The following is a 22,249-nucleotide window of genomic DNA, read 5'->3' on the forward strand; positions in this document are numbered from 1 at the left end:
GGCGGCCCCATCGCCGAGCAAGGCCCGGCAGGTGCTGCCCTCCCTCCCCCGCCGCGTCCCCCGCCTGCGCCTTCCACCGGGGCGCGGCCCGGGCCCTGCGGTAGCGGCGCCCCGGAGCTTCCTTAGGCGGTCCGGGTCGAGCAGCCCCGCTCCGGACAGGCAGCGGTGGCACAAGGACCTTCCCGTGCCCGGCCAGGACGGCCTTTGCCGTTTGCCTTCCCAGATCTGCCCGCACGCTCCTCTATTTTCCTTCCACCTACAGCTTCTGGATACCTCACTTCAGATACCTTTATTCCAGATACTGTAAGCAATGCGAGCGCGCTGTCAGTCACTTCGCCGCAAGGTCCGGCCCTTGCTCGGAAGCGAACGCAGGGGCAAAGCTGCCCCGAGCCCGGCCCGGCCCCTGCCGGCTCGGCACCCCGGGGCGCGCTGCCCGGGGCTGGGGCCGTGCGGCGGCGGCTGCGCGTCCCGCTGGGCTGCAGGGCGAACCCGGGGAACTGAAACCTAATTTAACCTTTCAAAGAGACCAAAGCACCCTAACCAGCATTATTGTGACGTTTCTGTTTGGGCTAAAATGTTAGCGTAAATACTGCAGGTACTTGCTATTGGTTTAAGCCAAACTTTGCTTAAATTAAATGAAAACGCCACCACCACCCCCCAAAAAAATCCCAACAAAAGCAAACCAAACCAACGAAACAAACCCCTCCACTTTAGAGCTTGCTTCGTTTTCGTAGTTCAATGCATACCAGCATATGTGGCGTAAAGTATCAGCTGCCACGGGTGTGTAATGACCAGGTTACTTGTGGAGGGGTGGGAAGCGAGGCCCGAGTGCGCTGATTTCAACGAAAGCCTTAAAATTGTGGTCTTTGGTGGCAGCCGGCATCCGCTGTTTAACTTCTGCTGGTATGGTTGTTCCCAGAAATAAACTTTCAAATATAAATAAGCTTTCAGAAATCACGGGAATCAGCACTTTAACGGGTTTGCCGGGGCAGAAAATGAAGCGCCGGTATTGCAGTCAGCGCCGGCGGCGGGCGCGCACGGCAGCAGCCGTCTGTGGGAGGCAGCTGAGCAATGCGACTTGCTTTCGGGCTTTTTATTTTATTTTATTTTACCTAATAGCTGGTCGCATAAAAATGCGCATTGTGAAATATCTCCTCGTGTAATTGAAAATAAATATATTTGAGAACTTTGCTATCCGTTCAGAGACGTGCCGCACGCCCATAGAGCAAAATAGGAAACCTGACCGGGTAAGTTATTCGTAAATTTTTGGGTGGTTTGTTTAGGGTGGTTTTTGGTTTGGTTTTTTTGGTGTCGGGTTTTTTTTGTGGTTTTGTTTTGGTTTGGTTTGGTTTTTTTTAGTTTTAAGCGCAAAAGCGGTGAGAACACGACATCCCCAACCCCCGAACTCCCGGCTTTAATCGTCCCAGAAACACATTTTGATGCTTCCCACACAGGACGAAGGTGGCGGTGCTTCCCTCATGACATGCTCTTCTCCTACGGGAGCATCTCAAATGCAAAATTATTCAAGGCAGTTGGTGCAGATGTCAGGAACTTCTGCCGGCGTTTCTCTCGGCTTCTCCGGATCCCGAGAGCTTGTCCAGGCTCCCTCCTCAACGAGGGCTCCCCCGAGTGGGTCGGTCACCTGCCGCTTCGGTGACCGATTACCGAGTTGGCAGGGGCCGCCGAAACCTGTGTCCCGGAGCCCGCCTCGCCCCGCGTGTCCCGCAGGTGCTGAGGCTGCTCGGCACTTCCCAGAAACGGTTCACAGCCCTCCGTTCACCGTTTTCTTAGAGCTGCGGCAGTTAAGAGAGAAGAGAGCTTGGTTCAGTTTTATTTTTTAAAGAAAAAATTCTGGGAAGCCAAACGGCGTCTTAGGGAGGGTGCCTGCCTTGCGGCTGGCAGCGCCGGCGGCGTGTCTGCCCCGTTACCTCCGGGCCGGCGGTGTAAACCCACGGCCGCCCCGCTCCCTCCCCGGGGCCCTCGCCCTCCCCGCGGCTCGGGAGGGGAAGGGGCCGGGGGCTGCCCCTGGCCGGCTCCCTGCCGCTGCCCCTGCCATAGCCGGGCTTCGGGAGGCCGGCAGCACCGCGGAGCCGAAGCCCTGCCCGGGGAGGGGGGGAGCGGCTGTTGGCGTGTCCTGGGCTTGTGTCGCAGATAACTGGTGTGGCGAGAGCAAAGCGACGCGCCTGAGAAACTGCTTTCACACGTGTTAATGTATTTCGCCGCAGTGAAATGTCCCGGAATGTTTTCCTCCGGAGACTGAGGGAAAGGCAGGAGGAACAGGGGGAGGCATTCCGTTTATCACAGGAAACACGGGAAATGCCTGAACGAAGGGACACTGGCTGCCATACCCTACAACCCCACAGAAACCTCTCTGTCCTTTGTGTGAAGAAAGCCTTTGTGCAAGGACCAAAAAGGGCAGAAGAAAGTTAGTAATTAAACTTTCAACTCCACAAACCCTTAGTGAGAGCCCCGCGCCTTGCAGATCACTCACTGGGAAAATGCGCACACCCATCCTCATTGCAGTCCTCTTTTCCCTCCCCTTGACATTTTTCTTTTCTCTGATCCCTTTCATCTTCTGGGATTTTGTGTTTCTGGCTTGTGCCTGCATTCCTTTCAGACCTACAATGCTTTTCTATACACTTTCTTTCCAAAGGCTACTTACTTAGTCTTCCAAAACTGTTTTGCATTGACTTGTGTGCGTCGCCTTCAATTTTATGTTTAAGAGGTAATGAGCTCTGCTGGGATTTTTCCATTTGAAACTGTGCTGTCTTGGGAAGGGCATTAAGATACTGCCAGGAAGGCCACTATAAGGCAGGCAAACTGGTGCCGGGATGGTGGAGCAAACGTGCGTGCCTGGCTCTGGGCAGCCACCTGTAGCAAGGCTGGTTGGTGCCTTAGTAGAGACAGGCAATTTGAAGGCACCTTAGAGGGGACATGGCAAACCTTGCAGTGCCTGTGGGCACAGCCCGTTTTCTGACACCCTTGGGCTTGGTTTGTTATTTACCGCTATCACCTTAGTTAGGCTCCTCTATGAACAGTGGTTTTTGTTTTGTTGCCAAATTACTGGCTCGTTAGTAAATCATACTGAAACGTACCCACTTAGGAAGAACACACAGAATAAATAAAAACACTTGAGCCAGAAGGAAGCAAATGAATGGTGAAAGCAGTGCCTAAACAAAGAAAGCGTAACCCCATACTTCTTGATACTCCTTGAGCTGAGTGGCTACAGCCTTGCCACAGTGTCTGGCAGGGGAAATGCTTGTTTAGGTGTATGTACGTGCATGTATACATACACACAGTATTAAGCAGCACCAGAGTGCAGGCTGGAGTACGGGAGCTCTGCCACCGTTCCTGTCGCACTATTGAAATGCTCTTTGGCAGCCCTTTGGCCCCTGTCACCTGGCAGGCTCCCAGCCAGAGCTTGGTGCGGCGGTTGCTCCAGCCTGGGAACTACTTTGCCTCCTTCTTTTGGAGGCAGAGTGCTCACAGGTAGGGACATGCAGCAGACCACGGCAGCTGGCCAAGGCCCACTGGGGCACCTCAGCAGGGGCTGCAGAGGCAGCAGGCACCTTGCCTGGCTGCCTCGAGCACTGAGGAAGACGAGGAGCTGCATACAGGTCTCTCCTTTTAAGAGTTCAAGCATGAGTGCTAGAATACAGTTCCTGGTGAGCAGCAGAACCTCACCTGCCTGCAGTTTATATGTTTTAGATTAGCAATTTATTTTATATGGTGAGTGCAGAGTTCTGTGAGCAGGGACCAGATGTGAGTCTGTCTCCGCTCCTCCTCTCAGGGCTTTCCCCACAAACGGGCAAAGCACCAGCCACCTCTCACACATGACCAGTACTAAGTTTGCCTCTGCCCTGTCCTGTTGTGTGCTCTCCACAGTAACCTGAAGGCTGGTTCTTACAATGATCTCTGAAGAGACTTACCTTTTTTAAGAGAAAATTTAAAGCATGTTTGATACTGTGGATTCTATTACTGTATAAACTCAGATAATTATCTTTACATATGTCACTGACATGAGGATAAAAATGAAGTCTGGGGACAAAATAATAAAGATAATAGCAAATAGATTAAAATTACTTCACATATGAATTGAAAAACACATGTAGTGATTATTTCAGAAGTGATTAATGACTCAGGATTCATTCTTGGATGCTTAGCTTGGGATATCATGAAGACCTTGGTTAGCCCAGAGGTGTATTTTTATTAGCATTTTAAAAACGTTTTTCTGTGTGCAAATGTTATAAATAATAATAAACACCTGTAAATGATTAATAGTGACAAGGATGGGGCCCCACTTCCATCTGCTGCCCATTCGGTCTTCTGTTCCACTTTGGGCAGCAATGAGGTTGTGCGCAGCAGCAAACTGCCAGTCAGAACATCTTTTTTTTTTTTTTACACTGAGAACTAGGGATGCTGATCTCTGGGATGAAACCCAAGGTGTGCTGACTTCTGACCATTTCAAATCCTGCTTCTGTAGCTAGCACTTGTAGTCTGGGGGCTCACGCATCTATTTGGTCAAGAGGCTAGAGGTGCTGCTTCCTATTTCAGGTGCATGCATTTCTTAGAGAAATATGTAGCTTTGGGTAAGCAAGGTGCATTTTTCTGCTTCATAGAAATATTAGTTCATTCTAAATGGGAAGTGCCCGCTCAGAGCCTGCCTGTAGTCATATGGCTGTTGTTGAATGTGTGGCTTCTGTTATTCCTGGCTCTGCAGTTGGTGAACATGCTGTTCCTTCCACTTCCTTCGGTAATGGTCATCTGCACATTTCAAGGGTAATCCAGGGCACCACACACACACACTGTAGCCGTTCTTAAAAACATGAATTCTTTGTCTTTCCTTCATGTGCATTTACACTTGTCCACAATATTTGCAAGGCTTCCTAAATGGAAAAAAAAATTCTGATTAAATTTATAAAGTGAACGTACAGTGAATTCAGTTTATCCACTTTAACTCCTTATATATGGAGCAGAATTGGACAAACAATATCCCTGGGTTAGAATTTGAATTGGTACCTTTTCCCTTGATTGCTGTGATACATGAAGAAAAAAGAAATGAGTGAGAAATAATTTCTAAACATGCATGACCTGCCAAGACCCTCTGTAACACACACTTATTGCTAGCCCAGAAAAGTTCATGTTGCCAAAACTAGCCAGTGCCTGGCCATTTTGACAAGCAGAAATGTGTCACTGATGGGTCGCCCAAAATCATAATAATGCAAACCCATTGTAACTCTTTTATATTTCACTGGGATTTTGGATATCATAAACTAATGAAAGCCTAACCTAGTTGTAGTTTATTAATTGAAAGAAAAACCCCATGCTTTTGCTATTATTTAAGCATCTGTACAGCTGGTTGAAGAGAACCACTTATCAATTTCTAGAAAGAACTGTTGTTAAAACACCTCTTAATAGAATCTGTTGTGTAGAATATTTGTAGCAGAATTTTAATAACAGATAACTAAGATTTATTACATCTATTTATGTACCATTTTATCTTTATTTAGTATTGAGATTCTGATAACACTCAGAGGTTTCAGAAGGTATTGGGTTCCTGTTATGTTCGGTGCAATAGGGACTTGCAGAAGAATAATAGTTGATCCAGGGAAGCTTGTAGCTTCTAGAGATTAAACCTCTCTTTTTAAATCAAGGCTACTATTGTCTATCACTTACAGTAATTAAATTTGAATTCAGATTTCACTTCAGCATTTATCTTAAGCATTTGTGTTTTTTTTAAAAATATATATATGTTTATATTTTTCTGATTTTAAAAAAATCTAACCATTTATATTGTTGAATCACTTGTTTTTTACACTTTAAATTTGATCCATACTTCAAAATTCATCTCCTTTGGCATCTCAACTAGAACTTGAAGCAGTTGATGCTAGACCTGGCCTCTGCCTTTTTTGTAGTTGGATTGCTACCCATGTCTTGCAAAAGATGGAGCTGTGAGCATTTTCCTCCCTGTTAGTCCTTCATTGTTCTTTTTTTCTCCCTTCAGCAGATATTTGAATACATTTTCTTGACACTGGAAGTACCTACCACAACAGTGATTTCCCATAACTCCAGTCTATTCACTGCTAAAAACGTGACTGCTTCAGTAACTGCATCTAGGGTGTGGAAATGGTGGGCATGAAGTAAACTGCTTACATTTTTCCTTCCCTGAAGGCAATGGTGAGTGCCAGTCTCTATTCCTCCTGCAGAGGAAAGGAGCTGTGGACAGTTTGTGGCATCAAGAAATGATGCCTGAGGATGCCCGGGTTTGACTGGTATCTAGTTTTGTGTAGGTGTGCTTGGTAAGACTGCTTAACTTTTCTGGCATCAGCCAAAAACAAGACTTTACCATGTGCACATCCTTTGTAACAAAAAGGATTGTTTAAAACTAGAAGTATTCAGAAACCCATCCTTAGCTGGCTTCATCACTCAGCTCTTCTGGGACAGGTGGCTTGAGGGCAGCCGTGGATAACAGGGCAAATGCAAAGATACCACCTACACAGGCATGTGTAAAGTGATAGTTTCCCTGAAGTAAGGGTGGATAGCTCTGTATAGCCACAGACTGATTCTGTTGGTGAAATACATGGTGGTGAAACGTTGCTTTTCAGAGGAATGTTTAATACGAAGGGTAGATGTTTTTAAGGTCCTCTAAGGACGTACTGCAGGCTCTTCAAGTTTCGTGCTCTGTGACCAGTCTTTCTTGCGGCACATTAACAGCACATCAGTTTTACCTTTTGTGAAGCTGCTCTTTGTCTGGGCTGTTTGAGCGTATGCGTTGGTAGAAGGAAAGCCAAGCCTGGTTTCTTCGCAAAGAACACAAGCTCAAGAGGAGAAAGCAAACAGTATATAGGCCTCTGGCTCTGCCAGTTCCAGTCAATTCAGAGAGATGATTTATTATAAGAAATGTATTCAGCACAGTGTTGGAGTGAATAATTAATTTCTTTAAAACTTGTGTGAGTTAATGGTATTTTTGAGCCACCAGAGATTTCTGGATTAGGTCCATCTGTTTTTATTGATTTTCTTTCCTTCTTTTAACAGTGTATTCTGTCTTGGTAAATGGGTCTTAAAAACTTACTCAGATCATGAAATCAAAAGAGAGGAAATATTTTCCCCCTCCAAAACAGCAGAGACTAAAAGATAGAAAAAAACAACGCTTCTTTTGTTTTAAAAAGTCATGCTGAATGATGAATACAGATTTTCACTTTGGTGCAAACTTTTTTTCCCCCTGTCGGCTAGCAATAGTCTGAAAGTGATACAAAATATTTTGAAATAATAAGCAGTGCAGAAATCAATAGCTGTGCATTTTTTTCCAAATTGAATTTTTTAAAACAGGTGTTGCTGTAATCCTTTGTGATAAAAATTTAAGATACTTTATTCACATATAGATGGCGCATTTTTGTAGGACTAGGATCTTTCTGAACTGCTAAGTTCAGGACTGCCTGAAAAATATGAAGAGTACCTCAGGTTATGATAGAATTGTTGGAACGGTTTAGGATGACAGTGTTTACCTTGATGTCTCCGAGACTCACACCCTGTAAAGGATTTAAAGGCCTTAAACTCGTACGCTTTGTTCTCAGATTTTTGTTTTAATTCCTTCTGGTTTTACTGATATTTATTTCCCTTCTTTTGACGCTGTTGTCTATGTTGGCTCTTAAAATCTTGCTCAGATCATGATATCAAAAGAGAGGAAGTATTCTCTTGTATCTTCCAGCTTGGCAGGGGGATCAGTTAATTCTTAAAATGTGAGTGTGGCATGGGATTTGAAGTTCTTATTTTGTTACCTCAAGTATTATTAGCATTAACTATCTCTGAGTTGCACATTTATTTGTATATATCATGACTTATGCTGCTAACTTCTTTTTGTAGTAACAGCTATGACACAAATTGATTATTGTTAGAAGAGTAAAGAATAGATTTTTGATTTATATCTGAACCAAATTTTAAAGCATTTTATTTCAATTTGATCCCAAATTAATTCTTTTACTTTATTATTTTTTCTCCACATCAAAGTTTTAACTAAAAAAAATATGGAATTTTGATTTGAAAATGTAGTCGGGTTTATTTTTAAAGCATCAGTAACCCCCCCTGCATTTCTGAAATGAAATGTTGACATATCCTAATATTACTATTAAAGACAGAAAATCATCTTTTCACCAGATTTAATTGTATTTTGTAGAACATCTCCTTGCAGTTCTGTTTTCTGAATAATTCATTATTCATAAAAAATAAAGTACCTCAGTGGTTTTTGCAGTTTTATGCATTTGCTTACATCTATGAAATAAGTTCAGTAAAAATTTTATATATATATATATATATATATCACCTGATATGATAGATGATTCTAATATGCAAAGTAAAACAGGCACACTGTATTTTCAAACTTGGTGTGTGTGAAGCTGTCAGTATCTGTCAAGATGAAAAAAAAAAAACATTAAGGAACATTTTGTTTTTCCAAACTGTGGAGAAATAATTAATGGGAACATGAAAATTATCAAAAGCTTTATTTATATCTTAAAGGTCTTGTAGCCATGAAGGTAAAGGGAGAAAAAATATGTGATAGTCAAGAAAACATGGATGAAATATGAAAGACATAGAGATAAATCAATAAATGGAAAGGGCCATTCTCTGATGAAGACTTAAGGTTCTCTGGTGGGTGCCCCTTCACTTTTCCTTTCCAAGCAAGCTGAGGCCCCATGCAAGGGGGGGGACACTTGCTGGGGTAGCTGTGCATCCCACAGAGGGTCCCAGGCACCTGACAGCCCTACCCCAACAGGCAGGTCAGGCTCCTGGGAGGGCTGGGACTTTCAGGAGTGTGCTTGATCTGTTAGGGAGGCTGTATCGTGACACCAATGTTGGAGAAACCACTTTGCTTCTCCACTGGAAAATGGGCTTAGAAAGAAAAAGTTTTAGTTGCCCATGTTTGATGAGGTGAATAGAGAACAGCATCTTCTAGGCAGGTATTAGGATAACAGGTCCCTGATACCCTGGTTACTTAAAGAGGCCAGAGCTCAAGGCGAGGGGATCTTTGCGCAAGGTTGGATCCTTACTTAGCAGGCAAATCAACCAGCAGTACAAATAGGTTATTCTATAGTTAAAAGTTGTGGGACTCAAGTGTCCACAAAGCCAAGTACTTCTTGTTTTTCAGCTGCCAGTGGCGGGCGTGGCGGGCTCACATTTTTTTCTACGGATTTGGCTGTCCAAGTTATCTGCTTTTATTAGCAGCGGTTGATCTCTCTGTAATGAGGTGACCACATTACAGCTTTGTCAAATTTCTTCCCAAGAACGGTACTTCATGTTCAGATTTTCTGTTTATGTCACACAATATCACACAAAGAGCTGCTACAAGCCTCAGAAGTTGATTTATTGCAAGTGCGTCTTGCTGAGAAAGATTATTTTTATTTTTTGTGAATGTGCACATTTTTAACTTTTACAGGGGAAGATTATATTCCTCACATTTTTGTTGTCGTTGTTTGTACTGCAGCCATTTAATTAACATTAATTTGTTAAATTAAAATTAAGAATCTCTTCTAGGAAATGATGCTAAAGGAATTCTTAAATGTACTTTTTTAATGTTTCTGATCCAAACGCCGACAATTTCTTAAAAGAACATTAGTAGGAGGTCCATTCTTCAGTTTTATAAACATTTTTTCACCTCACTAAGGCCCACAAGACCTGGGATAAGGCCAATGTAGACCAAAACAAGTTGGCTGATACATGTGCGGAACTTAAGGCCAATATAAATGCATCTATGAAATGTATGTGTATGAAAAATCTAGGCAAAACAGTTTGAAGAAGACCACCAAGAAACAGATCACACATGAATATTTCTTTCATGTGCCTGAAAAAGAATCATTGCGGAGTTGTTTAGACAGTTTTATTTGTGGATTGTAATTTACTATATTGCAGGAGAGAAACTGGTATTTTACAGGCATGTCCAGTCTGAGAGGTAAAAAATAACTTATTATGCCACATGGAGAAGAACATATTTTTTAAAGAAGACATTTTTGTAAGTGAAGCATTTGTTAGAACACAAGAAATATATATCTAAATTTATGATGTTACTTTGTAGTACATTTCTGAAGAAATATTTAATCATTTAGCAAATGCTATAAACATTTGCTAAGCTAAACTGATTAAGTAAGCTACCACTATGAATGCTTTACTTCATCAGAAGATTTTAATAATGCATTAGGTGCTTGAAATATAGCCCAAACATAAGAAACCCCCCACACTTCCACCTGGTAGGTAGAAAATGAAAGTGTTAGTAAAAGACCTGGGGGCTGTAACCCATAGTCATGTTCACGTGAGCTGTTCTGAAGTCCGTGACAGTAAGCACTGTTCTGCCTTAGCAAGGGCTGCAGATTTGCACTGTTCATTAGGGTTAATTCTGTACTCCAGCTTTCAAAGGGAAATGTCACGCTAATGCCAGCATTTATTGGTATCCAGCAAAATTTAGAGACAATGAGTTCTTGCTCTTTCAAAATCAAACACTCTGTGAAGCAATTCTTTCCCCAGAAAGGGATTTGATCTCATTGTCGCATCTGACATATGCAAAGCCACATCTAACCGTTTTTTTCCTTGCTTCCAGGATTAAAAAGCCCAAATGCAAAAAACCCAAACAACCTCCCTCACAACCATGGCTACAAAAAATATATTGTGCTGCTGCTGTCCCTCCCTTGCCGGGTTTCCTTGTTTTGTCCTTTGTTGTTGGAGGTAATGCTTTCTTTACATTTTGAATAATTATTAGATACATATTTTAAGTATTTTTTTTCATAATGCCCAACTACTAGGTTATTTGAAATTCTCTATTCAAGTTTAATGACAGTTAAGTTTTTCATTTGTAACTTCACAATTCAACTGTCAGTAAAAATTCAGAATCTAAACTGGACAATTTCATAGGACATATGTAATACTGAGTTAGCCGAGTTAATTTTCTCATTAGGAAACCAGTAATAATTTTGTACGGTTTTGAAGAAAATAGAATATATGTAGTGTATTTCATAGTATATATTTTGCCACGTACTTCAAAGATGGCCCCTTAATGAAAGCCAAGCCATGGTAGATGTGATGCACATGCATGCCATTGACAGGTAGAAATTCTAATGATTAAAATGGGAGTGCTGGCTATTATTCTCTGGGTAATGATTTAAAGAATCAGTCACCAATATCCATTTCCACCTGATTTTGGACTGCAAACTTATTTGATAATTCAGAAGTTAATCAGCTTTGTCTTTCTCTGCAGGTAATACAGAAGGCAAAGGAGTAATTTCACTCAGATGTGCTTCACTGAAAACAGAGGGAACCAAGGGAGCCTACCTTTCTCTTAACTTGGGAACCCCTCGCTAGTGTGGTTGGTAGGAGGTGGCAGTCCTTTCTTCCATAAGTAAGTGCCTTTAGTTGCCTTGTGCCTGTGACCCCATTTGCTGTTTTCTGCCATGCCAGGTGACCCAGGAATTCTGGCCGGTCATGAATATCCTGTCTCCACAACTGGTAGAAAGCAAAGCATGGATTTCCATTGCATGTAAAGCTGAATTCCACATACCGCTGTGGATGTGAGTTACGGAACAGGCAGTTGAATGTGTGAGATGATGTGAAAGCTGAAATCAGAGTGGTGGCGTAGCATCAGCCAGATGACAGTTTTCATATGCGAGCGGTAGGTTGGATGGTAGTGGGTAGAGGAACAGGAGGATTAGAGATGAATCTGCAGGTGTTATACATGTAATGGCAGATTGGAGGAAGTAGTCTGTAAGTGTGAGCCTCCATACATGCATTGGCTTTTTTGTAGGGGTGTTTAAAAAACTGATATATGTATTTATACAAATATATTTATCTACATATAATTTATAGACGTATTTATAAAGTCTGGAACCCACAACGGAAAATATGATGGGTTAGCAGAAAAGTTTCTGCATGTTAAGTATAACAGAGCAAATAGCATGCAGTGAAAATGTTAGAATTGACAATTTTAGGGGCAAATTCAAAAGTATTAGCATTGCAGATGAGGCCTATTGCTACAGGCTGGAACAGAAGTTGGCTGCAGATGTAAATTTTTATGTCTGATATTGCTGCGGCAACAAGATGTCACCTGGAGTTTGGAAAGAGCAGCAGTGAACTGTTGGCAATGATGGTGAGACCAAGTGAGGAGAGCACAGAAAAAGGAAGAGGCAGAGAATGAGGTGTTGAAAAAAGGTGACAAGTGGGATACAGGAGAGAAAAGGCAGGGAAAAGAGAACTGGCTGGATAGGCTGTATTTGTTGTTTATTTTGCCCATGTATCATTTGAAGCATTGATCTTATTCTACTCTTTTCAAATGGTTGAGGCTCTTGTCCAACCAGGAGCTACAAGAAGGAGTAGGCAGACATGGTGAATATTTATTTACTTAACTGGAGTATAATATTGTTAACAAGGCAAAAGCCTGTTAGCTACATGGCAAAGTATCAGTATGAAGTAAAACTCCAAAACCTCTCTGGCTGCAATATCAATCCCAGATGAGTCTCAGAGAGTAAGAGTTGTGAAAGCATTAAAAATAATCCCCCAAAAAAGATTAAAATAGCTAATATTCATGTCCTGTTTAAGTACAGAGCCACCAATTGAACAGCTTGTTTTTACAGTTTGTTTTTGCAGCCAGTCCTTCAAACAGGCAGCCAGGGACCAAGTGACTCTTGAAAAATACATGGAAAAGCTGCAAGAAAAGCCAGCCCAAGGATGTGGGCTTTTCCCTTGCTGCTGCTGCTCTGAGCTAGGAAACTTTTTTATTCAAAAACTTCCTCACAGCAGCTAGTTCCCAGAAGCCTGGAGAAGAGAGCAGCTTCTGAGAAAGAACTGCAGAATCACAGAAGAGTCAGGGTTGGAAGGCACCTCTGGAGATCATCTAGCCCAGCCCCTGCTAAAGCAGGTGCACCCAGAGCAGGCTGCACAGAGTCACGTCCCAGCAGGTTTTGAATCTCCCCAGAGAAGGAGACCCCACAGCCTCTCTGGAAAGCCTGTCCCAGGGCTCGGTCACCCTCAAAGTAAAGCAGTTCTTCCTCAGTATTCAGATGGAATATTCCATATGGCAGTTTGTGCCCGTTGCCCCTTGTCCTGTCACTGGGGCACCACTGATAAGAGCCTGGCCCCGTCCTCTTGGCACTTGCCCTTAAGATATTTGTGGACATTGACAAAATCCCCTCTTGGTCTTCTCTTCTGCAGGCTGTACAGGCCCAGCTCTCTCAGTTTCCCTCATCAGGGAGATGCTCCAGTCCCCTCAGCATCTTCATAGCCCTCTGCTGGACCCACCCCAACAGCTCCCTGTCTCTCTTGAACTGGGAACCCAGCACTGGGCCCAGCACTCCAGATGCACCTCCCCAGGGCAGAGCAGAGGGGCAGGATCACCTCCCTCGACCTGCTGGCCACGGTCCTCCTAATGCCCCCCAGGGACCCATTGGCCTTCTTGGCCACCAGGCCACACTGCTGGGTCGTGGGCAACTTGCTGCCCACCAGAGCTCCCAGGTGCTTCCCCGCAGAGCTGCCCCCCAGCAGGTCCCCCCCAGCCCGTACTGGTGCACGGGGCTGTCCCTCCCCAGGGGCAGGACCCTGCACTGGCCTCTGCTGAACTCCATCAGGTCCCTCTCCGCCCAGCTCTCCAGCCTGCCCGGGTCTCGCTGAATGGCAGCGCAGCCTCTGGGGTACCAGCCGCTCCTCCCAGTTCTGTATCATCAGCAAACTGGCTGAGGGCACCCTCTGCCCCTTCCTCCAGGCCCCTGGTGAGTGAGTTGGGCAAGACTGGACCCAGCACTGACCCCTGGGGAAGCCACTAGCTACAGGCCTCCAGCCGGACTCTGCCCCATTGACTGCAGCCCTCTGAGCTCTGCCATTCAGCCAGTTCTCAATCCACCTCACTGTCCACCCATCTCACCCACAGTTTCTGAGCTTACCTATGAGGATATGGGAAAGATTGGACTCATCTGTCAACAGATAAAGGAGAGAGCTGCTTAGGAAAGAGTTTTATCTTCCTCTCTCCAGTGTTTATTCAGTGTTTATTGCGCAAGTGCATAGACACTTTTTCAGTCTCTGTGGGTGATGCACTGACAAGGCACAAGTACAGCTCCAATCTCCCATTTTTCAGAGCAGTGCCAGTCTTCATTCCTGATGGAAAGTGGCTTCTTTTTCTGGTGTGCACATATTTTCTTCACTTTTATCTGAGAGGTACTGCTATTTCCCCTCTGTGAGGTCATTGTCATTAAAAAAATGGTCTGGAAGGTACTGTGTTACTAGCACTGGAAGTAACTGCTTCTGCTGTGGATAGTTGCCATGCAGTTTATTAGCTGCAGGTTTATACATTTATATGCATAATAATAATTATTATTCCTCTTGTGAATGTCTCTGACACCCTGTGACTTAGCTTTGATGGCCTCCTTTAGAAGAGGCACTGAATTACACCGAGAGCATAAAGAAAGTGAGGAAAACATTTGTTTAATATTGCAAGAGATCTTCTCTGTGTGTATATTTAGCTATAGGGACACAAAAAGAAAGAAAAAGTATTTTAATGATTTTTAAGCATTTTGCAACCTCATTGTTCTCTCCTGGGTGTGACAGAAAGACTGTGTACATCGTACACGGAGTTGTTAAACACAGATGTAGTTTCACAATGCTCTGCCTCTAGGGGCAAAGCCAGATTAAAGGGTCCTCTGTATTCCCACTGTCCCCTGTGCCATCAGCAGCTCGCTTTCCTGCACTACTACGAACCCCAGGTGCACAATGGCTTGTGAGGCCGCCCTGACATGATCTGAAGGGATCCAGGTTAAAAATAACTCTGCAAAAGGGTTATTTTCAGTAATCCTGTTTACCCTGTGCTCCCACAAGCAGTTGTTGTGGTATAGCCGGAACAGGGAAGCTGCAGCAGAAGAGCAGGACCACGCAGCCGGAGGTGGGAAGGAGCAGCTGATGCCAATGTCTTATGGCCCAGCACCGGCAGTCTCAAATGTAGGATGAACTCTGCTGCCATTAACACCTTTACAGCCACGGGTTTGATCCTGTTCTTGCTGAAAACAACAGGCTTCTTTCTGCTGGTGTTAAGCAGGGCCATGAAGGAGGTGGTCTTCTCACCTCAACTCACTAAAACTGCGAAGGTAATTTCTTGTCGGATTTTTTCTTCTGAGAGTACTTTGCTTTATCTCTCCTAATTAATAGTTCTGGAACTATTTAACATAAACCTCTCTTTTCCATATTTGCATTTGGACTCTTTGTGTCAATTGCATATTTCCATGTAAAATTAGAAATCTGCAGTCAAAAATTAGCAACTGAGAATATTCTGCCATAAACCAACACAAAATTCACTTCTGATTTGAGTGCACTACTAAAGCAAATGTCTTTAAAGATTAATACAAGTTTTTGGATGTGTTTAAGATAGTTGAAATCTCAGCTGAGTGGATTTACTATGTCAACAATTTTTTTTCTGTTTCTGAATAACAAAATTGACTAGATAAAAATAATTTATGAAATTATTTTTAAAACAGCTTTTAATTTACAATTTTTAAAGTTTAAATTTTAATAGAGCTTTTGCACATATTCACTCAGTCACTTTTAAATTAACTGAATCTTTTTTTTGAAATGTTTATTCTCTTGAGCTGGGACTCGTATCTAGCATGTCACTTAAGTGTCACATGACAGAATATTTTTATACTAGTAAAACTGGAAATGTTTATGTATAGGCCACTTGGCTGGAAATAGAAAGCTGGTGAAGGTGTGTGAGAACAGGAAACACTAATTCACCCTGTTTGAGTGGGCCCTTAGTAAGTAATACCCGCCCACCCACCAACCTGATCAGCCGGACAGATTTAGAAACCACTGTACAAATCAAAGGATTTGGGGCCAAAGAAAAAGAAGCAGAGGGAGATGTATCTAATTTAATTATGAATATTAAAAAATACGTAGTCTTTTAATTTTTACCTGCTCAGTTATTTAGTATGAAAACACTGCTTGTATTAATCTTATAAATTAAGAACTGCCATAACTTCCAGGTCTTCCTTGTCTCATAGTCTTGCAGTTACAATGTCTGGTTACACTCTCTTTTGGACTTCAACTGTGTTAATTTCTGAGCTTCAAATCATAAAATTCTCCTGAATCATTTTGATATCAACACCCTTCATCTACTCTTTGCCCTTTATGTGCGTTGTGGAGGAGCATGGTTGTTCACAGACACATCCAGCACTTGGATCCAAAGAGATGAAATTTCCTCCTTGTGGTTGCATCAACTGCCTCCTCCGTGACCTGTTTCACATTTTTTGCACAGCAGCCCCTTCTCCATGGAGAGACAAATTCCCTTGTCTCCCCGTTTTGGCATTAGGTTGCTTGTGTTTGCTTTGTCGGATCTGCAACAGCTGTATCCTCCTGATGATGTGTATAGAGGTTTCAGAAACTGATCCTGGGGATTAAAAACCAGTAGCTCTTGTGTTTAATAGGTGCCGACCTACATGGGGATGAATTTCTAACCCTCTGACCACCTGTCACTCCATCAAGTGCTGTAGGAGTTTGCAGACTTTGCAGGATTTGGCTCAGGAATAACGGGAGCAAATTGTAAAATGGGTTGTCAGATGTCAAGTTCTCCATGCAAACTGTTACCAGTTTGCAAAGTTGTGCAGAGAAAAGTTGAGATGTTGATCGAAAACTTGATGCTTATGCTGCCAAACTGACTGGGTATCAGTGTGGGTATCAAAATAATTTCTACAGTGTTTCCATTGCATTTCAGCAATGTTTAATCAGAAAATTATTTTAAAGCTTTACTAAAAGTAAATTCAAACAAAAAACTGCTGGTAAAATTATTAAAGTTGCAGTTGATGTGTGTTGTTATACTTGGAAAAATGTTAACTGACATTCCATTAAAAATGGAGCTCATTTTACTGTTTTGTCATTATTGGTACTAGGATACATACAGCTTCAGCAGTGGGAGAGCTTGCTACCTAGTGCAGATGCTGTTTCATGGAGGGAGCAGAGATACAGGAAGTTATATTTCCGTAGACTTTTAAGGATATATTAATAGAAGGATGGTGTTTATTTTTTTTTTTTTAAAAAGGAGGATAATAGGCCAAAAGTGGAAAGTTAAGCGCCTTACAAGTATTGTCAAAGAAAGAGGTCTACGATGTTGCCATTTTGATGAGGCTTTTACAGTGCCAGTCATCTCTGCAAAAATAATCTGTTCTCTGTTCAGAGGCACTCACAAAAATGAATAGAAAGAAGCCAACAAGCAGTTATAATGTACTGCTTCTAAAAACACATTTCTAACACTGATCTGTTCATTCAAAACAACAGCAGAGGCTAAGCTCATCTGAGATCAATTCTGATATTGAGAATCACTTAGAAGAAACTTTGAATTTGGCCTTTAACATTAAGAAAAGAAAACTTCAAAAAAGGAGTGCTGGTGATCAGGAACGGCTTTGGAGTTCTGAGATTATTTACTGCAATGGTAGGAGATGATATGGAGTTTAAAATATTTGGCTTTTTTTCTAACAAATGACATTCCTGATTCCTGAGAACGTCTCAGAAGGAAGCTCTGCAGTGATGTAGGGGTGATTCAGCAGAGGTGTGGAGTTTCTGGTCACATAAGGCAAACTGACTGTAATGCAGCTCGGGTCTGGTCGTTGTCACGATGAATTATACTCTGAATTTCAACATCACACTTCACCTTACTTTGCTGAAACCTGTGGCCTATCTTCCTTAGTTGCATGTGCCTCTCTTGCCCTAGTTTCCTTCCTGGAAAGAGGGGACTAAATGTAAAAATAGGTGACTATACATGCATCTAGATACTTGTAGTCAAATCCAAACTACCTGCTACATGCAAGCTGACTTGCAGCCTGAAGCAAGCCAGCTGGATCGGTAAGCAGTGAAATCCGTTGGGGGAAAAGGAAGAAGGGGAACAGAATGGGTCTAGTTCAAATGTAAACTTCACAGTGTATGCAGACATGGCTATGTTCCTGTCCACACAAACAATCTGAGCACCTATATGAATGAACATGGGTCATTAAAAATATGGCTTGTAGTCTCTATGTCTAGAAGCCTAACTCAAACCTAACAGAGACTTTTAACTTAAGAGAAAAAGGTTTAACTTTCTCAGCTTCTATGAAGATTTTCATACTTTGTTCTCATAAGTAAAACCCAATGACAGTTCTCTTCTTAGGCTTCATAAATAGAGACAGATTTATATGCAAATGTCCTCTTGTAACTAATCTTAGAGCCCAGTGTCTGCCAAACTGCCAGAACTTCACCCAACAGTTAGATGTCTTGGCAGAGCAAGACATACACACACACAAACGCGCGCGCGCACACACACATATATATAGGTTTACAGAACATTCTGCCATCGTGTTATGCTGTGGTCTGGAAAAAAGCAGTACTTAGAATTTTATGAAATGTAGATATATTCTACCACAGAAATTAGAAATAATCCACAAATATTAGAGCATGATAGGTCAGTGGTTACATTTCTCATGTGTTGGTGAGAGGTACAGAGTAAGAACTGAAACAATTTATTTGCAAGAATACTGAAAATGACTAGTTTCTGTGGTTTTCTGATTATCAGGACAAACTATGATTTCTGACAGGACCAGATGGAGCTGTGGTCTGGACTGTGAGCGCAGATCCTCGTCAGCAGTATAGAGGCCTCTAGTCCTGTTGGCCTTGATCACTTGCAAAGCTTGCCATCAGTCCTCTGCTGAACCACACAGCGTGCTCCTGGGAGATCAGGGCTGTGCCACTAGCTTTGCTAGTTTTGGAAAAAAATCAGATGACCTCTCTATACCTCAGTGTCCTCATATCTAAATAAGGAATACTAATTTTCTGTACGGTAGAGTTGCTGTAAGGCACATGTTGCTGCTGTTATTATTTGTGAGTTTGGGACCAGCATGATGGGCGTACTCTGAGAGGCTTAGAGACCAGGCAAAACCTCAAAATTTCCGACATTTATTTATGCTGAGATAATAACTAATTTTTCTGTTAACTGCTAAACCCCAGACATTAATCAATTTATTACTCAGTCCTTATGTATATGATGCTGTGAGTCTGATGCCACATCACTGGCTTTGACGGCTTTGGTGTTTCTTCCCTCTGAGACCAAGATGGCTAGGCTCAAGGGCTTTTCCCCCAAGGGAAGCTTGACTTTTTCCAAGCTCCACAGTGTATCACTGATGTTTATATACACTTTTCTGTGGGTCAAGATCTGTCTGGTCCAAAGGATTGTTTTCTCCTTTCACGGACCAGCCTCTGTTCTGGCTGGTGTAGGGAAGTGTTCCCACCTGGGTGCCACCACTTGGGTGCCAGCCTATTCCAGCTTGTTGAGAGCAGTGCTACCTGCTGGCAGATTGTGTGCCACTTCTCTTGATTCCTTCTGCAGTTCTGGACTGGGTACTATTAACTTGGTTTTGACAATTTTTATGCACCTATGTCAAATAAGTAGTTATCACAAGATATACTTTGCTTCCTACTCTAAATCAATCAGTCTTATAGTAAGTCTGGGAGTCTGGGTACAAGATAAGCAGAAATGAAGCGCAAATTGACCTTCATGCTACATTAAGATTATCTGATGAAAACACTATAGAAATCTAAAATGTTAGTGTGGTAGCATAAGAATATAATGTTATGAATAGGGGTGTGGAAAACTTGGTTTAAAAACACATTAGAAAATGAAAGGTCACTAGTGCTTGAAATGGTGTCGCATGCAGAGCTATGACACTTTGCCACCTTTTTAAGTACTAACATAAATACTTTCTGCTTTGCAGGGGAGAGATCAGCTGCATCTGTACTGCAGAGTTCATCTCCTGCTAGCAAATTGCAAGCGTGTGCACTATCCCACCACTTGTTCTGTTTTCCTGCAGAAGGGTGTCACTTGGAGGAAGATAAAATCCTGCCTAACTGATTCCCCTTGATAGTCAGTGAACCAGGACTGTGGAAACCCACCTGCCCTGGTGCTAGGCTGTGCTCCACCCCACCCCTCCCTGCAGGACCAAGAAGTGCACTCTGGAGCTGCCCTAACTTACAGATAAGCCAGCAAGAATGGTGTCATAGCTGTGACTTACCTCACCTCTTCGCTGTTACTGAACTTGAATTTGTCTACCCCCCTCCCTGCTTTTTTTCCCCCACTCAGTTCTTGCACCTCATTGCGCAAACACAGTAGCAGACCCTTGCCCAGCAGAAAGGGCTGCAGACCACTTGATCTCAGGGCACACAGCCTCAGCTGGTGTAGATTGACATAAATGACGTTCTAGCAATTTACTTTCAGTTGAGGATCTCATTTGTCTGCTGGTTTGTTCCACAACTCTTTCTGTAGTTTGGCTCATTAGTTTCTTTTTCTTTTCAGCTAACTTAAAATCTCAAGGCTCAAGCTAAAACCCTGTGGCTCAAATGACTTTTTTTCTGCTAAATCTCTGTTGAAATAACTGCTGTATCTAAGAATATTCTGACGATTTGGATGTAAACGCCTCACAGTAAGTCAATGTTTTACTTGTTTTATACCATATTGCACTAAATCTGTTGACATTTAGTCATTCCAAATGCACTTTTTTACACAAGCAGAAGGTGTAAAACATGTAGTCAAGGATGAGAACTTCTTTTGTATTTGGGTGAATTTCAGTGAAATAGTATACCTAGAATAAATAAATATAAGTGATGCTTGGGTTTGGGGTTTTTTTCCCTGTTGGGCCATGTGGTGAAAAGCTGTAGTATACATTCATGCTATTTCTTTTTAATCGTGTAACATTCTTAAAATAATTGGAAGCTAATTTTGGTAGATATCATAAAAAAAAGTCTTTTTTTTTTTTTTTTTTCCAAATGGTAATTTTGCAGCATCCTTAAGCTTGGGTAAAAAAAATGATTCTGACTTGAAAAACTGACATTCATGACTGTGACAGATCTGTTTATCTGCATTTTCAGGTCCTCTGGTGCTTAAAAATTTCCATAGCTAATCTCCTTCCCCCCAAATGCTGCAGCCCATTGGAGGCTAGAAATCATATGCTTGGGAAAAACACATGTACATATTTTAGAAAAAGGATTGAGAAGGAGTAACATGGCAGGAGACAGGATAATAAGGAAGGGTGGACAAAAAGCAGTGCAAAAAGTTAAGAGATCAGAGCTTACCACTGCTTCAGTCACTTGTTTTGCTGATTTCAGTTATCAAAGTGCTAATGTAGTTTTCTGTGAAACACTTTCTTCTATATGGCTTTGTTTCTAGTGCAAACTTAGCACTTGATCTAGGAAGTAGCTATAATTATTGACTACACTATTTTATGTGATGAAACTTCTTTTGCTGTGATACCTGGGAAGACAGGAATAAATAACACTGTGGAGAAAGGGGTGCTTGTAAATAAGGAGAAGCTGTAAATGGCGCTATTTCATTTTTTGTGGAGAAGCTGGGGAAGGATCCAAGAAACATTCTGGAGTTATTTTGAAGATTAAAGGGATTTTATTAGAACTGTACCAATTTTGGAAAATCCATCTAGCACGCAGTCTTCAGCTCTTTTTGTTATGATGCCTAGGCTGTTTAAAGTCAATAGAGAATTTCAACAGCAGGTTTACAAGTGTGAGGGAGGTCCTAGTGAAAAATAAGTAGTAGTAAGCGTGTTGTATACCGTGGAAAGGAGTGAGCCTTGGTAAAGGGAATTTACTGTAAAGGTGTTTTCTGGGGGGCCTTGGTGTGTCTTCATGGAGGCAAAAGGAACAACACATGCTGTACCTTTTAGTGTTAGAGCAGGTCCATTGCTTTTGAGATCCTTGTAAAGTTCTTGTTATAAACCCATGAAAACCACGTTTCTAACTTCTCTGGGGATGATTGCTCCACCAGCTGTGCTGTATCCTGGTATACCTCTGGTTATATCTACCTGACTGGGAGCTAGCCAGATTTCGGCAGAGCTAGCATACCACAGTTTGCTTAGATGGATTGGAGATAAGGAGGAGGGGGAGAGACATGCAGGTGTAAGTCTTCACTGATTAGAAAGATAAAATCTGCATCATGTGGCAAATAGTGATCCAGCTGTAACAAATTAGCTTTACTTGTGATCTACCAGCTGCTTTTCAATTAGTAACATCTTCAGATCATCACCAGGTTTCATGCTGTCAGTCACAATGCTGTTGAGCCACACACATCCACAGGGCTTCCTATTTGAAAGTGATTATGTTGAAATAAAAATAAAACCATTACAAAGACCATATTTTAACAGAATTAATTTTTTGTGCAATTCAAGCAAAGGCATGCTTGTTTGGTTTTTCACAAGACTGGTCTGGGTTATGC

The 22,249-nt window shown here is 42.4% G+C and overlaps 1 long non-coding RNA gene across 5 annotated transcripts in view; it reads left to right on the forward strand.

Annotated features, from left to right (window-relative positions):
* The first annotated feature begins 19 nt into the window (after window positions 1-19).
* Window positions 20-22,249, forward strand: part of LOC130152220 (uncharacterized) — a 45,692-nt gene continuing 23,462 nt past the window's right edge. For 3 of the 5 annotated variants that reach the window (XR_008822917.1, XR_008822920.1, XR_008822918.1), the window contains exons 1-4: window positions 21-303; window positions 10,586-10,710; window positions 11,240-11,380; window positions 20,324-20,450. This is a non-coding gene — a long non-coding RNA (uncharacterized LOC130152220). Of the gene's footprint in view, window positions 304-1,119; window positions 1,248-10,585; window positions 10,711-11,239; window positions 11,381-20,323; window positions 20,451-22,249 lie in introns of all 5 variants that reach the window. The other 2 variants (XR_008822919.1, XR_008822916.1) reach the window with 2 other exon arrangements.

The sequence above is a fragment of the Falco biarmicus genome, chromosome 7 (genome assembly GCF_023638135.1).
Source record: "Falco biarmicus isolate bFalBia1 chromosome 7, bFalBia1.pri, whole genome shotgun sequence".
In the NCBI taxonomy this organism is placed as follows: Eukaryota; Metazoa; Chordata; class Aves; order Falconiformes; family Falconidae; genus Falco; species Falco biarmicus.